Source organism: Malania oleifera, chromosome 3 (genome assembly GCF_029873635.1).
Source record: "Malania oleifera isolate guangnan ecotype guangnan chromosome 3, ASM2987363v1, whole genome shotgun sequence".
NCBI lineage: Eukaryota > Viridiplantae > Streptophyta > Magnoliopsida > Santalales > Ximeniaceae > Malania > Malania oleifera.
Window position 1 is genome coordinate 11,262,391 of NC_080419.1, and position 17,931 is coordinate 11,280,321.

At 37.5% G+C, this 17,931-nt stretch overlaps 1 long non-coding RNA gene across 2 annotated transcripts in view; it reads right to left on the minus strand.

The window, feature by feature from the left end:
* LOC131151015 (uncharacterized) overlaps positions 1 to 17,931 on the minus strand; it is a 56,997-nt gene that overhangs the window by 14,739 nt on the left and 24,327 nt on the right. The window lies entirely within an intron of this gene.

Genomic DNA, 17,931 nt, shown 5'->3' on the forward strand with positions numbered 1-17,931 from the left:
TGAGAAAATAAGTGAATGATAAAATAAAAATACAAGAAACGAGGCAAAAGATATGTGTTGTTCAAATTATAGCCTCTATCCATCGACAAAGATGACAAGAAAATTTCACTAACAGGAAGGGATAGAGTACAAGCGCATCTAGTGTGTTATACTCTCCAACACAGTTAAATCAAGTCCGACGAAAGTTTAATTATATTATCATATGAGACTATTTTGGAGTTTTCACATAAAACAATATATACATATTATAGCCCTAGATTAAAACCCTAAAATACTTTTCTGTTAATGATATAGTGACAATTGCACAGTATCTCCAAAGATGCAGACACACTATTGAATCTTGTAGATTTATTGTTCCTTTCTCTTTTCGTGGCCCCAGCACTAACACTGTTACCATGCGGCTATTGTTCTACACATTGCATCATACGATTGAAAAACACTGATTGGGAAAAACCAACACATCAAACCAATAAAAATCTAGATTGCAAAGTAAAGAAAATACATTGAAAAATAAACAATCAATTTCGAAAAAGGAAAATTATCCCACCATAAATGGGAGAGAAGATCAAGTCCAAAACCTGCCAAAGATAAAGCTATAGCATCACCTAGTACCAAAAATAAATAAGTCCAAGAAATTAAACCATAAAAAGGGCAGTCGGATGCATAGAGCTCCCTCGTACGCAGGGTCAGGGTAAGGAGTGGACCACAATGAAAGTGGTTCAACGAAGTTGCTCAAAGGATAAACCCAATAGAGGGGCATAAGCTAGAATATTTCAATCATGCTTGGTCCAATTTCCCTTTTTCATCTCCCATTCCTGCCTTTTGGAGTTAGCTAGCTGAATTTCATGCACCAGTTTTGAAAGAACCATGACAACTATACTCTAAGTTGAGGTCAACAAAACCGCAATTACCTTTTTGATATCCATGTCACAAGCGAGCTCAGCACATTCAGATTGAAGGCGGGCGATTACAGAGTCAATTTCTTGTATGACAGGTGACTTTGAGTCTAATTCAGTTTCAATGAGAGTTGCTTTTTCCATTAACTCATTATACTTCATTCTTAGAGAAGTAGCCTTGCCCTTGCTGGCCTCAAGGTCATCAAAGAATCCGTTAGCCTCATCTAAAATTTTCTTGGCCTCTACGAAATACTTACTGCTCAATGGGATCTCTTCAATCAACTTTAACTTGGAAAGTTTATCAGCATCAAGGTTGCAATCCTTCTGAACCTTGGAAGACAAAATTGAAAGCTCAACAGGGTTTTGACAGGATATTAGAAAAGGATAGTCCGTGGGAAGGACAGAAGAAATCTTGCTTCCGCCTTTGCCCAATTTCTCTAGGGAAGGAAAATCATTGATTGTAAGGGGTGATGCATTATCACATTTGGGATGATCAAGAATATCCTCAATAGAATCGATATACTCATCAAATTCCTCTGAGATCACTTTGGTTGGAGATTCCTAATGGGGGTCCAAAGGAAGCTCCCTACAGGCAAGAAGGAAATGATGAGCAACAACAAGACTATGGCCAGGAGAAACTGCAGCATGTGGGCTGAAAACTTGATTCCACTCAAAATCGGTGCTACTTTTCAAATCGTTGACTGTTTATGATAAATACTCTTTTTTTTTGGTCCTTAATCTTTTTGATAGTCTTAAACTAATATATACTAATACAACTCTGTTGTGTAGGGGATAGTACTACCGTGGCGGTGGAAGTGAAGGGAAAGAGAGAGAAAGGAAAGCCCCAAGAAAAACTCACTCAAGTGACTCAACCACCAACGACTTCAAAAGTAGCACCGATTTTGAGTGCAATCAAGTTTCCAACCCCCATGTGGCAAATCCTCCTACCAAAAGTTTTGTCGCTACACATCATTCTCTTCTTGCCTGCAGGAAGCTTCCTTTGGACCCCCATCAGGTATCTCCAACCAAAGTTATCCGAAAGGATTTTGATGGCTACGTCAATTCTTTGGAGGATATTTTTTATCAACCCCTAATTGTGAATGCATCACCCTTGCCAATCAATGATTCTCCCTCCCTAGAGAAATTGGCCAAAGCCCGAAGGAAGCTTTCTTCTATCCTTGCCACGGACTATCCTTCTCTAATATCTTGTCAAAACCTTCTTGAGCTTTCAACTTCGTCCTCCAAACTTCAGAAGGATCCCGACCTTGATGCTGATAGATTTTCCAAGTTAAAGCTGATTGAAGAGATCCCATTGAGTAGTAAGAATTTCCTACAGGCCGAAAAAATTATAGATGAAGCTAACGAATTCTTTGAAGACCTTGAGGCCAGCAAGCCCAAGGCTACTTCTCTAAGAAAGAAGTATAAAGAGCCCAAGGAAAAAGCAGCTCTCATCCAAACTGAATTAGACTCAAAGTCATCAGTCATACAAGAAATTGGCTCTGTAATCGCCCGCCTTCAATCCGAACGTGCTGAGCTCGCTCGTGACATGGAGATCAAAAAGATTATTGCGGCTTTGTTGACCTCAACTTAGAGAATGGTGGCCATGGTTCTTCCAAAACTGATCCATGAAATTCAGCCAGCTAACTCCAACATGCGGGAATGAAGATGAAAAAAAGCAAATTCTGCCAAGCATGAGTGAGATATTCTAACTTATGACCCTCCATTTGGTTTATCCTTTGAGCAACTTCGTTGAACCATTTTCATTGTGGTCCGCTCCTTCCCCAGACCCTGCATACGTGGGAGCTTTATGCATCGGGCTGCCCTTTTATGATTTAATGGCTTGGGCTGATTTATCTTGACTACCTGGTGATGTTATAGCTTTATATTTGGTAGGGTTTCGACTTGACAAAATAAGTGAATGAAAAAAGAAAAATACAAGAAACGAGGCAAAAGATATGTGTTGTTCAAATTATAGCCTTTATCCATCGACAAAGATGACAAGAAAATTTCACTAACAGGAAGGGATAGAGTACAAGCGCATCTAGTGTGTTATACTCTCCAACACACTTAAATCAAGTTCGACGAAAGTTTAATTACATTATCATATGAGACTATTCTGGAGTTTTCACATAAAACAACATATACATATTATAGCCCTAGATTAAAATCCTAAAATACTTTTCTCTTGATGATATAGTGACAATTGCACAGTATCTCCAAAGACGCAGACACACTATTGAATCTTGTAGATTCATTGTTCCTCTCTCTTTTCCTGGCCCCAGCACTAACACTGTTACCATGCGGCCATTGTTCTACACATTGCATCATACGATTGAAAAACACTGATTGGGAAAAACCAACACATCAAACCAATAAAAATCTAGATTGCAAAGTAAAGAAAATACATTGAAAAATAAAGTATTAAATTTGAAAAAGGAAAATTATCCCACCATAAATGGGAGAGAAGATCAAGTCCAAAACCTGCCAAAGATAAAGCTATAGCATCACCAAGTACCAAAAATAAATAAGTCCAAGCAATTGAACCATAAAAAGGGCAGTCGGATGCATAGAGCTCCCTCGTACGCAGGGTCAGGGTAAGGAGTGGACCACAATGAAAGTTATTCAACGAAGTTGCTCAAAGGATAAATCCAATAGAGCGGCATAAGCTAGAATATTTCAATCATGCTTGGTCCAATTTCCCTTTTTCATCTCCCATTCCTGCCTTTTGGAGTTAGCTAGCTGAGTTTCATGGACCAATTTTGGAAGAACCATGACAACTATTCTCTAAGTTGAGGTCAACAAAACCGCAATTACCTTTTTGATATCCACGTCACAAGCGAGCTCAGCACGTTCAGATTGAAGGCGGGCGATTACAGAGAGTCAATTTCCTGTATGAAAGGTGACTTTGAGTCTAATTCAGTTTCAATAAGAGTTGATTTTTCCATTAACTCATTATACTTCATTCTTAGAGAAGTAGCCTTGCCCTTGCTGGCCTCAAGGTCATCAAAGAATCCGTTAGCCTCATCTATAATTTTCTTGGCCTCTACGAAATCCTTACTGCTCAATGGGATCTCTTCAATCAGCTTTAACTTGGAAAGTTTATCAGCATCAAGGTTGGGATCCTTCTGAAGCTAGGAAGACAAAATTGAAAGCTCAACAGGGTTTTGACAGGATATTAGAAAAAGATAGTCCGTGGGAAGGACAGAAGAAATCTTGCTTCCGCCTTTGCCCAATTTCTCTAGGGAAGGAAAATCATTGATTCTAAGCGGTGATACATTATCACATCTGGGTTGGTCAAGAATATCCTCAATAGAATCGATACACGCATCAAAATCCTCTGAGATCACTTTGGTTGGAGATTCCTAATGGGGGTCCAAAGGAAGCTCCCCACAGGCACGAAGGAAATGATGAGCAACAACAAGACTTTGGCCAGGAGAAACTGCAGCATGTGGGCTGGAAACTTGATTGCACTCAAAATCGGCGCTACTTTTCAAATCATTCACTGTTTATGATAAATACTCTTTTTTTTTGTCCTTAATCTTTTTGATATTCTTAAACTAATATATACTAATACAACTCTGTTGTGTAGGGGACAGTACTACCGTGGTGGTGGAGGTGAAGGGAAAGAGAGAGAAAGGAAAGCCCCAAGAAAAACTAACTCAAGTGACTCAACCACCAACGACTTGAAAAGTAGCACCGATTTTGAGTGCAATCAAGTTTCCAACCCCCATGTTGCAAATCCTCCTGCCAAAAGTTTTGTTGCTACTCATCATTCTCTTCTTGCCTGCAGGGAGCTTCCTTTGGACCCCCATCAGGAATCTCCAACCAAAGTTATCCTAAAGGATTTTGATGGGTACGTCAATTCTTTGGAGCATATTTTTTATCAACCCCTAATTGTGAATGCATCACCCTTGCCAATCAATGATCCTCCCTCCCTAGAGAAATTGGCCAAAGCCCGAAGGAAGCTTTCTTCTATCCTTGCCACGGACTATCCTTCTCTAATATCTTGTCAAAACCTCCTTGAGCTTTCAACTTCGTCTTCCAAGCTTCAGAAGGATCCCGACCTTGATGCTAATAGATTTTCCAAGTTAAAGCTGATTGAAGAGATCCCATTGACTAGTAAGAATTTCCTACAGGCCGAAAAAATTATAGACGAAGCTAACGAATTCTTTGAAGACCTTGAGGCCAGCAAGCCCAAGGCTACTTCTCTAAGAAAGAAGTATAAAAAGTCCAAGGAAAAAGCAGCTCTCATCCAAACTGAATTAGACTCAAAGTCATCAGTCATACAAGAAATTGGCTCTGTAATCGCCCCCCTTCAATCCGAACGTGCTGAGCTCGCTCGTGAGATGGAGATCAAAAAGATGATTGTGGCTTTGTTGACCTCAACTCAGAGAATGGTGGCCATGGTTCTTCCAAAACTGATCCATGAAATTCAGCCAGCTAACTCCAACATGCAGGAATGAAGATGAAAAAAGCAAATTCCGCCAAGCATGAGTGAGATATTCTAACTTATGACCCTCCATTTGGTTTATCCTTTGAGCAACTTCGTTGAACCATTTTCATTGTGGTCCGCTCCTTCCCCAGACCCTGCATACGCGGTAGCTTTATGCATCGGGCTGCCCTTTTATGATTTAATGGCTTGGGCTGATTTATCTTGACTACTTGGTGATGTTATAGCTTTATATTTGGTAGGGTTTCGACTTGAGAAAATAAGTGAATGATAAAAGAAAAATACAAGAAACGAGGCAAAAGATATGTGTTGTTCAAATTATAGCCTCTATCCATCGCCAAAGATGACAAGAAAATTTCACTAACAGGAAGGGATAGAGTACAAGCGCATCTAGTGTGTTATACTCTCCAACACACTTAAATCAAGTCCGACGAAAGTTTAATTATATTATCATATGAGACTATTTTGGAGTTTTCACATAAAACAATATATACATATTATAGCCCTAGATTAAAACCCTAAAATACTTTTCTCTTGATGATATAGTGACAATTGCACAGTATCTCCAAAACGCCGACACACTATTGAACCTTGTAGATTCATTCTTCCTCTCACTTTTCTTGGCCCCAGCACTAACACTGTTACCATGCGGCCATTGTTCTTCGCATTGCATCATACGATTGAAAAACACTGATTGGGAAAAACCAACACATCAAACCAATAAAAATCTAGATTGCAAAGTAAAGAAAATACATTGAAAAATAAACAATCAATTTCAAAAAAGGAAAATTATCCCACCATAAATGGGAGAGAAGATCAAGTTCAAAACCTACCAAAGATAAAGCTATAGCATCACCAAGTAGCAAACATAAATAAGTCCAAGCAATTAAACCATAAAAAAGGCAGTAGGATGCATAGAGCTCCCTCGTACGCAGGGTCAGGGTAAGGAGTGGACCACAATGAAAATGGTTCTACGAAATTGCTCAAAGGATAAACCCAATAGAGGGGCATAAGCTAGAATATTTCAATCATGCTTGGTCCAATTTCCCTTTTTCCATCTCCCATTCTTGCCTTTTGGAGTTAGCTAGCTGCATTTCATGGACCAGTTTTGGAAGAACCATGACAACTATTCTCTAAGTTCAGGTCAACAAAACCGCAATCACCTTTTTGATATCCATGTCACAAGCGAGCTCAGCACGCTCAGATTGAAGGCGGGCGATTACAGAGAGTCAATTTCCTATATGACAGGTGACTTCGAGTCTAATTCAGTTTCAATGAGAGTTGCTTTTTCCATTAACTCATTATACTTCATTCTTAGAGAAGTAGCCTTGCCCTTGCTGGCCTCAAGGTCATCAAAGAATCCGTTAGCCTCATCTATAATTTTCTTGGCCTCTACGAAATCCTTACTGCTCAATGGGATCTCTTCAATCAGCTTTAACTTGGAAAGTTTATCAGCATCAAGGTTGGGATCCTTCTAAAGCTAGGAAGACAAAATTGAAAGCTCAACAGGGTTTTGACAGGATATTAGAAAAGGATAGTCCGTGGGAAGGACAGAAGAAATCTTCCTTCAACCTTTGCCCAATTTCTCTAGGGAAGGAAAATCATTGATTGTCAGGGGTAATGCATTATCACATTTGGATTGATCAAGAATATCCTCAATGGAATCGATATACTCATCAAAATCCTCTAAGATCACTTTGGTTGGAGATTCCTAATGGGGGTCCAAAGGAAGCTCCCTACAGGCAAGAAGGAAATGATGAGCAACAACAAGACTTTGGCCAGGAGAAACTGCAGCATGCGGGCTGGAAACTTGATTGCGCTCAAAATCGGTGCTACTTTTCAAATCGTTGACTGTTTATGATAAATACCCTTTTTTTTCTGTCCTTAATCTTTTTGATATTCTTAAACTAATATATACTAATACAACTCTGTTGTGTAGGGGACAGTACTACGGTGGCGGTGGAAGTGAAGGGAAAGAGAGAGAAAGGAAAGCCCCAAGAAAAACTAACTCAAGTGACTCAACCACCAACGACTTGAAAAGTAGCACCGATTTTGAGTGCAATCAAGTTTCCAACCCCCATGCTGCAAATCCTCCTGCCAAAAGTTTTGTTGCTACTCATCATTCTCTTCTTGCCTGCAGGGAGCTTCCTTTGGACCCCCATCAGGAATCTCCAACCAAAGTTATCCTAAAGGATTTTGATGGGTACGTCAATTCTTTGGAGGATATTTTTTATCAACCCCTAATTGTGAATGCATCACCCTTGCCAATCAATGATTCTCCCTCCCTAGAGAAATTGGCCAAAGCCCGAAGGAAGCTTTCTTCTATCCTTGCCACGGACTATCCTTCTCTAATATCTTGTCAAAACCTCCTTGAGCTTTCAACTTCGTCTTCCAAGCTTCAGAAGGATCCCGACCTTGATGCTGATAGATTTTCCAAGTTAAAGCTGATTGAAGAGATCCCATTGACTAGTAAGAATTTGCTACAGGCCGAAAAAATTATAGATGAAGCTAACGAATTCTTTGAAGACCTTGAGGCCAGCAAGCCCAAGGCTACTTCTCTAAGAAAGAAGTATAAAGAGTCCAAGGAAAAAGCAGCTCTCATCCAAACTGAATTAGACTCAAAGTCATCGGTCATACAAGAAATTGGTTCTGTAATCTCCCGCCTTCAATCCGAACGTGCTGAGCTCGCTCCTGACATGGAGATCAAAAAGATGATTGCGGCTTTGTTGACCTCAACTCAGAGAATGGTGGCCATGGTTCTTCCAAAACTGATCCATGAAATTCAGCTAGCTAACTCCAACATGCGGGAATGAAGATGAAAAAAGCAAATTCCGCCAAGCATGAGTGAGATATTCTAACTTATGACCCTCCATTTGGTTTATCCTTTGAGCAACTTCGTTGAACCATTTTCATTGTGGTCCGCTCCTTCCCCAGAACCTGCATACGCGGGAGCTTTATGCATCGGGCTGCCATTTTATGATTTAATGGCTTGGGCTAATTTATCTTGACTACTTGGTGATGTTATAGCTTTATATTTGGTAGGGTTTCGACTTTAGAAAATAAGTGAATGATAAAAGAAAAATACAAGAAACGAGGCAAAAGATATGTGTTGTTCAAATTGTAGCCTCTATCCATCCGCAAAGATGACAAGAAAATTTCACTAACAGGAAGGGATAGAGTACAAGCGCATCTAGTGTGTTATACTCTCCAACACACCTAAATCAAGTCCGACGAAAGTGCTTTGGAAGGATGCCCCCACGATAAGATAAGATACGAAACATTTTAGTCGAGGTGTAGTTTAATTATATTATCATATGAGATTATGTTGGAGTTTTCATATAAAACAATATATACATATCATAGCCCAAGATTAAAACCCTAAAATACTTTTCTCTTCATGATATAGTGACAATTGCACAGTATCTCCATAGACGCAGACACACGATTGAATCTTGTAGATTCATTATTCTTCTCTCTTTTCCTGGCCCCAGCACCAACATTGTTACCACACGCCCTTTGCACTACACATCGCGTCATAGGAATGAAAAATAGTGATAGGGGAAAAGCAACACATCAAACCAATAAAAATCTAGAAAATGCAAGTGACATTCCACGGAATGCATAGTAAAGAAAATAGATTGAAAAATAAAAAATCAATTTCTAAATAGCAAAATTATCTCACCATAAAAGGGAGAGATGATCAAGTCCAAAACATGCCAAAGATAAAGCCATAACATCAAGAAGTAGCAAAAATAAATAAGTCCAAGCAATTAAACCATAAAAGGGCAGTCGGATGCATAGAGCTCCCTCATACGCAGGGTCAGGGCAAGGAGTGGACCACAATGAAAATGGTTCAACGAAATTGCTCAAAGGATAAACCCAATAGAGGGGCATAAGCTAGAATATTTCAATCATGCTTGGTACAATTTCCATTTTTCATCTCCCATTCCTGCCTTTTGGAGAAAGCTAGCTAAATTTCATTGACCAGTTTTGGAAGAACAATGACAACTATTTTCTAGGTTGAGGTCAACAAAACCGCAATCACCTTTTTAATATCCATGCCACAAGCGAGCTCAACACGTTCAGATTGAAGGCGGGCGATTACAGAGTCAATTTCCTGTATGACAGGTGAATTTGAGTCTAATTCAGTTTCAATGAGAGTTGCTTTTTCCATTAACTCATTATACTTCATTCTTACAGAAGTAGCTTTGCCCTTGCTGGCCTCAAGGTCATCAAAGACTCCGTTAGCCTCATCTATAATTTTCTTGGCCTCTACGAAATCCTTCCTGGTCAATGGGATCTCTTCAATCAGCTTTAACTTGGAAAGTTTATCAGCATCAAGGTTGGGATCCTTCTGAACCTTGGAAGACAAAATTGAAAGCTCAACAGGGTTTTGACAGGATATTAGAAAAGGATAGTCCGTGGGAAGGACAGAAGAAATCTTCCTTCGGCCTTTGCCCAATTTCTCTAGGGAAGGAAAATCATTGATTGTCAGGGGTGATGCATTATCACATTTGGGTTGATCAAGAATATCCTCAATAGAATCGATATACTCATCAAAATCCTCTGAGATCACTTTGGTTGGACATTCCTAATGGGGGTCCAAAGGAAGCTCCCTACAGGCAAGAAGGAAATGATGAGTAACAACAAGACTTTGGCCAGGAGAAACTGCAGCATGTGGGCTGGAAACTTGATTGCACTCAAAATCGGTGCTACTTTTCAAATCGTTGACTGTTTATGATAAATACTCTTTTTTTTTTGTCCTTAATCTTTTTGATATTCTTAAACTAATATATACTAATACAACTCTGTTGTGTAGGGGACAGTACTACCGTGGCGGTGGAAGTGAAGGGAAAGAGAGAGAAAGGAAAGCCCCAAGAAAAACTAACTCAAGTGACTTAACCACCAACGACTTGAAAAGTAGCACCGATTCGGAGTGCAATCAAGTTTCCAACCCCCATGTTGCAAATCCTCCTGCCAAAAGTTTTGTTGCTACTCATCATTCTCTTCTTGCCTACAAGGAGCTTCCTTTGGACCCCCATCAGGAATCTCTAACCAAAGTTATCCTAAAGGATTTTGATGGGTACGTCAATTCTTTGGAGCATATTTTTTATCAACCCCTAATTGTGAATGCATCACCCTTGCCAATCAATGATTCTCCCTCCCTAGAGAAATTGGCCAAAGCCCGAAGGAAGCTTTCTTCTATCCTTGCCACGGACTATCCTTCTCTAATATCTTGTCAAAACCTCCTTGAGCTTTCAACTTCGTCTTCCAAGCTTCAGAAGGATCCCGACCTTGATGCTGATAGATTTTCCAAGTTAAAGCTGATTAAAGAGATCTCATTGACTAGTAAGAATTTGCTAAAGGCCGAAAAAATTATAGATGAAGCTAACGAATTCTTTGAAGACCTTGAGGCCAGCAAGCCCAAGGCTACTTCTCTAAGAAAGAAGTATAAAGAGCCCAAGGAAAAAGCAGCTCTCATCCAAACTGAATTAGACTCAAAGTCATCAGTCATACAAGAAATTCGCTCTGTAATCGCCCCCCTTCAATCCGAACGTGCTGAGCTCGCTCGTGACATGGAGATCAAAAAGATGATTGCGGCTTTGTTGACCTCAACTCAGAGAATGGTGGCCATGGTTCTTCCAAAACTGATCCATGAAATTCAGCTAGCTAACTCCAACATGCGGGAATGAAGATGAAAAAAGCAAATTCCGCCAAGCATGAGTGAGATATTCTAACTTATGACCCTCCATTTGGTTTATCCTTTGAGCAACTTCGTTGAACCATTTTCATTGTGGTCCGCTCCTTCCCCAGACCCTGCATACGCGGGAGCTTTATGCATCTGGCTGCCCTTTTATGATTTAATGGCTTGGGCTAATTTATCTTGACTACTTGGTGATGTTATAGCTTTATATTTGGTAGGGTTTCGACTTGAGAAAATAAGTGAATGATAAAAGAAAAATACAAGAAATGAGGCAAAAGATATGTGTTGTTCAAATTGTAGCCTCTATCCATCCGCAAAGATGACAAGAAAATTTCACTAACAGGAAGGGATAGAGTACAAGCGCATCTAGTGTGTTATACTCTCCAACACACTTAAATCAAGTCCAACGAAAGTGCTTTGGAAGGATGCCCCCACAATAAGATAAGATACGAAACATTTTAGTCGAGGTGTAGTTTAATTATATTATCATATGAGATTATGTTGGAGTTTTCATATAAAACAATATATACATATCATAGCCCTAGATTAAAACCCTAAAATACTTTTCTCTTGATGATATAGTGACAATTGCACAGTATCTCCATAGAGGCAGACACACGATTGAATCTTGTAGATTCATTATTCTTCTCTTTTTTCCTGGCCCCAGCACCAACACTGTTACCACACGGCCTTTGTTCTACACATTGGGTCAGAGGATCACCAAGTAGCCAAAATAAATCAATCCAAGCCATTAAACCATAAAAAGGGCAGCCCGATGCATAATGCTCCTGCGTATGCAAGGTCCAGTGAAGGAGCAGACCACAATGAAAATGGTTCAACGAAGTTGCTCTGTTGTCTAACAAGGCTTAATAATCTTATTTTGAAGATAACAAATCAAGGGAACTTAACATATTTGGTTAAGTGATGATGTTTCAGGATTCAATTGATTTTAATAAAAGGTTCAAGATCTCAAGTACTTGATGAAGTTCATTAAAAGCTTGGACTCAAAAATAGAAGATCAAATGAAGCGTAAAGTCCTTTGAAGAAAGAAGTCAAGATAGAATGGACGCAAAAGCATGAAGAGTTAGTGTTATAGAAAGTTAGAATCTTAAGAAGTCTCATGTAACTACTTCATTAAATTTCAATATAAATGGTTGAAACTCTTAGGAAATATTATGGACTTAAGAGATCTGTTTTTGAAAACCCCGTAAAATGTTTTTAAATAAGTCTTATTTAAGTTTTACAAAATCAAAGGTTTAATGTGTTGAAAAACAAAGTTTTTGAAACATTGCGAGTTCAAACGACTGACCTAAATGGATTAGTAGACTGACACCTTCAAAGTGTTAAAAATTGAAGTTTTTGAAATGTTGTAACTTGAGGCGACTAACCATGTTTGATCAATTGACTGATATTTTTATGCTGAATAAATTGAGCAAACAAAATAGCATCAGGTGACTGACCCCATTCTGTGTTTGAAAAATACGTTGATTTCAAAAGGGACAGGCAACTGACCTAAACCATAGTTGACTAACTATCGTATTTTAACAGCGAGAGAAAGTTTTCAAATTTGATTTCTTGGCCACCAAACTTTATAAATACTGGGGAAATACTGCAAGTAAACTTGGGGAACACGAAATATTACTTTTTATATCTATAAATACATACTAAACCCAAGGATTACACACACCAACAATTACAAGCAATTAGCTATTGATCTAATTCCCATAATTTCAAAGAGTTATTGCTGAATATTTGCTAACAAGCTATTACTGAGTATTTGCTGAATTAAAGCTTACGGTTCTTGTGCTCTAACTAAGTTTTACAATCTCAGAAAGAACCCGGATGATATTTACTTCGAGCTTCATCTATCTATATTGATTTTGATTGAAGTATATTATTTTTTAACTGTACTAATCTGCTCGTGTTGAGAGTTCTTCTTGTACACAAGATTGTTTCTTGTTTTTTCTTGTTGTTTTTTACGATTCAAGGTTGTTGAATCGTTGGCTAACGAGAAGGGGTATTCTTGTTAGAGGGATCTCCGCCTGAGAAGGAGAGAGGTTGTAACTTGGCCTAATAAAAAAGTTGGAATCCGCAAGGACGTAGACTGCAAGTCGAACCTTGTAAAAATCTGATTCTAAGCTCTTCTCCCTAAATCTTTATAAATTTCTGCAAAGATATTAAATGCGTGTATGAACTTTATATCTTGCTAAACCTTTGGGAGTGCTGGAATTTTGATTTTGAAGCATAGTTAAATTCAGCATACATTACTTAATTAGTTGGTTTTACAAATTCATCAAAGTCCTGATTTTGAATATTAAAACAGCTGCAAGGTATTTTAAATTAAAAGTTTTCAAAAAATCAAATATCTGAAAATTATATTGACTGGAGTAAAGGAATAAAATCAGAGTTTTTAAATTTGGAATCTAAGTTTTATTTTTAAAATATCCTAATCTGATTTTTGGAATTTAATTAGCTGAGTGTCAATATCAAAGATTTGAACTTGAGATTGAATATTGGTTAAACTTAATTGATTATCATTAGTATTGTGGTTATTGGTAAATTGCTAAGAGTATATATTGCTGAGATTAAAATTCAACTAAGGAATTTTTAAATACAAAGTAAACAAAGAAATTTTAAATAAGAGACATAAAGATTCCCTATGGCACACCTAGGTGTATCTCCTTTTGCTAAGGGTCAATCCTCCCCGAGACCACCCATCTTCTGCCGTGTTAACTACACTTTTTGGAAACAACGAATGAGGATATACCTGCAAACCATGGATTGGAAAGCTTGGAAAGTTGTCACACATGGTGACCTTGTCCCTAACAAAACCGTAGATAATAAAGAAATACCAAAAGAAGAAAAAGAGATGATAGATAATGACTTAAAGATGCTGCAAATTAACTCAAGTGCAATGAATGCACTATATTGCCCCCTTGATGTAAATGAATTCAATAGGGTCATGGCATGCCAATCAGCCAAAGAAATTTGGGATAAACTTGAAGTAACTTATGAAGGAACGGTTCATGTAAGAGATAGTAGAATCGATATGCTCATTAGCGAGTATGAAGCATTTAGGATGAACCCTGATGAGACCATTACTAGTATGTGCACTAGGTTCACCCATATTATAAACTTCCTCAATGCCTTAGGGAAAATTTACTCAACTTATGAGATGATCCGAAAAATCCTTAGAGGACTTCCACCAATTTGGGAACTTAAGGCCACAGCAATTACGGAAGGAAGAAACTTGAAAAACACCTCTTTTGATGAATTGATTGGATCACTTCTAACATATGAGATGGTCATAAATGAAAGAAATTCAGAAAGTAACAAACCTAAGAAATCAATAACCCTTAAAGCTGTTAAAGAAAGCTCTAGTGAAGAAGAAGAAGCAAATGAATTAGACGATGATGATATAGCCTTAATTACTAGGAGACTTGAAAATTTCTTCAAAAAAAATAAGAAATTTACTCAAAAATTTAGAGACTCAAAATTTGATAAAGGAGAAACAAGCAAAAAGGAAACCAAGAATGAACCTCCTACATGTTATAACTGCAAAAAGGTTGGGCATATAAAACATGATTGTCCACAACTCAAGAAAGACAAGAAGAAAAAGAAGGCAATGAAAGCTACTACGTGGGATGACACAAGCTCAAGCAAATCAGAAACCGAATCAAATGATCGAGATGTGGCAAACCTCTGCTTCATGGCTAAAGATAGTGAGGTAAATTCCTATACTAGTTCATCTGAAAAATCTAGTGATGAATCATGTAGTGACTCGTGCAAAAGCATGCCTTCATATAGAGAAATTTAGGCTGAACTATTTACTTTGCATAAAATGTTCATAAAAGTAATCAAAAGAAACTTAGCTTTGAAAGAACAAAATGAAATAGTCAAAAATCAACTTGAAACTTCAAAATCGACTGAAAAAGAAAATGACTCACACATTGATGATCTCGTGGATAAAATAAATGAGATGTCTTGAGACCTAGTAGAGTTGATGGTGAAAGTAAGAAGGATTTAGAATTGAGTAAACTTAAAAGTAAAATTGAGGATAAAGACAAAATCATCTACAATTTCACAAAAGGAAAAGAAAATATTGAAAAGCTAGTTGGAACACAAAGAATGTCAATAGATAAAGAAGGAATTGGATACAATGGAGTTGAAAAAAGAAGAAAAAAAAATTCTATATGGTATACTTCGTAAAAGAATCAAAATATTATGCCAGCACATCTTCCACAAATGCTTATGAACATACTACTTGCTTCTTATGTAAGAAAAAGGGACATATAAAGTTTGAATGTCCATTTAAAAGGAAAAATGTTAAAATCAAGAAAGTATGGAGAGTCAAAACTGAAAATAAACCTGAAATAAAAAGACCTAAGAAGGTTTGGGTACAAAAAGGTAACACCTTAAACCCTTCTTGTAGGTATGCTTTAGGACCACTCCATCAAAAGAAGACAAATTGTACTTGGACAGCAGGTGTTCAAAGCACATGACTGGAGACAAATCAAAATTTACTACACTAATGCGAAAAGATTGTGGATATGTCACCTTCGGCGACAATGGCAAAGGTAAAATTATCGGTATCGGGAAAGTAGGTAAAGAACCTTCCTTAACCATTGATGATGTTTTACTAGTAGATGGGTTAAAACATAATATACTTAGTATAAGTCAATTAAGTGATAAAGGCTTTGACATAATCTTTAAACAAGAGTATTTATAATACTAGCATCTATTTCAAATTTCGATGATTTTCAACGGTGAAAAATTCCCTTCCTGGGGAATAGGACTTGCTTAACTCAAACCATATTTGGACTTATTCTACTGTGGTACAAGAATGTTAAACACTTTCAGTATAAAATTTTTTTAACAATTCAGCTTAGACTTTTGTGGATTTCAGATGTCATCAAATCAAATGGTAATTTTGATAAACATTTGCACAAAAACTTCAGTCATTTCACTAAATCATCTCTATCCATCAGAATTTCAAATCATACAGCTCTGTCAATTGTATGAGCATATACAGTCAAACTGCTTGGAAAGAAGGCATCCATGAAGATCGAAGGAGTTTAATTGAAGCAAATTATCCCAAGTTCACCACTACAAATTGTTCACGTAACTTACTGTAAGCAATTGACTCAATATGATAGATTACACATTTGGCAAATGAAAGGGACTAATATTGATAGAAATGATTCACTAAACAAATCACTTGAACAAACTTATAATTTACTAGCTTGGCAGTGTTTGTTGAATGATGCCATCAGATATGTGTGTGTGTGTGTGTGTGTGTGTGTGCATATTTCTGTATATATTATATGTATTAGGTGTGTCATCAAAACAGTGTGGATGAGAAAGAACAGCATTGCAGATGAAAATACTGAGTAATTTATGTCATTCACATTATACTGAATTCTTCACAATGATTGCATGGACACCCATTTTTCTCCACCAATTTGGTTTTGAGCTTTGCATTAGGTTTGAAGAAGATTTGTAGTGTTTGGGATATTTTACTATTAATTTGATCCTTTTCACTAGGAAAAACTTTTTATTTTCAAAAGCAGTGATGGAAGTCTGCAAATGGCTTCCCCAATTTAGCACGGCTAATGGTGATGGCCATCCAACTTGGATGACTATGATGAAAGTTGTGACTATGATGAAAGTTGTCCAAAGCTTGGATGGCTAACTGTGTTTCCTTTCAGGCTGCATATGTTTTCTTCATAAAACAAGATTTTACATCATTTTTTGCTCAAGACGCAGCCCTTAGGTCATTAAAATCTGAAAAGAAAAATCTATTTTTTAGTCTTGCCCTATGTTGATGTTGGTCACAAAAACTTAATCCCTCTTGAAGCACTATAAATAGTGATAAATTAATACTCCTCATTTGTTGCAAAATCATCAACAGCCGTTTGAGACTTGCAAATATTCCTCCAGTATTTAAGATTTCCTCCAGTAAAATTTTTTTAACCTTTTTTTGATTTGGAAGGATATTGCCTTACCCCTTCTACAAGATTTTAGAGTAGCTGAAGACAGCCGCCCATCCCAAAACAATCATTCACCTACTCAATGGGCTGAAGGGCAATTTGATTGCTGCAAAAAGTGGTGCATGTGTTTTCTCTCTCTCCTCTTTGATTGTGGATATTATTAAGGATTTTATTCAAAAGGAATTTTGAAAAAGAAAGGAATTCATGAAAATCATAATTTTCAAATGAAGTTCTTTTATAGAAAGCTCACACTCTTATAATATCTGAAAATTCCTTTGAAAAAACCCTTCTTTTCCCAAAAAAACGAAAACAAAACAAAATAAACCAATGTAGTTGTTTGAAAGCTTCTTTTGACATTGTCTCATGGCAAACATTCTTAATATTACCTAGAGTCAATCCCCATAATGGGTGCGTAAGCCACTCGGGATTTTACCTGAAGTCCAAATCCTGTTTCTCAAAGGATTCAATGTCTTGCTTTCACTTTGTCCTGCTAATTTTACATATCATAGAAGAATCCAATACAATAATAAGGCAAATTTGGGCGAATTGGATGCCTAACCCCTTCCCATCTTGAAACTTAGTTCTGAACTTTACGTTCAGTTAGTCTCCCGAACTAGTCCTCTTATCCTAACCATCAATGAAATCTCCCCCTCTCTTTTCTTTTTTTTTTTTTTTTTGCTTAGAAAGATAAATTTCCCTTCAGTTTTTTCTCCATTCTTTTTCCCTACAAGATAAGTGAAGTCTCGAGTAAACCTCTGTCGTTCTGAGAATCAAGAGTTGGCTCCTCACCGACCCATGAACTACAATTACCCAATGAACATGTAGAACATGTTTGGGTCTGACACTCTGCACCCTACATGAAAGCAAAAGAGAACAAGATAGGGAGAGCCT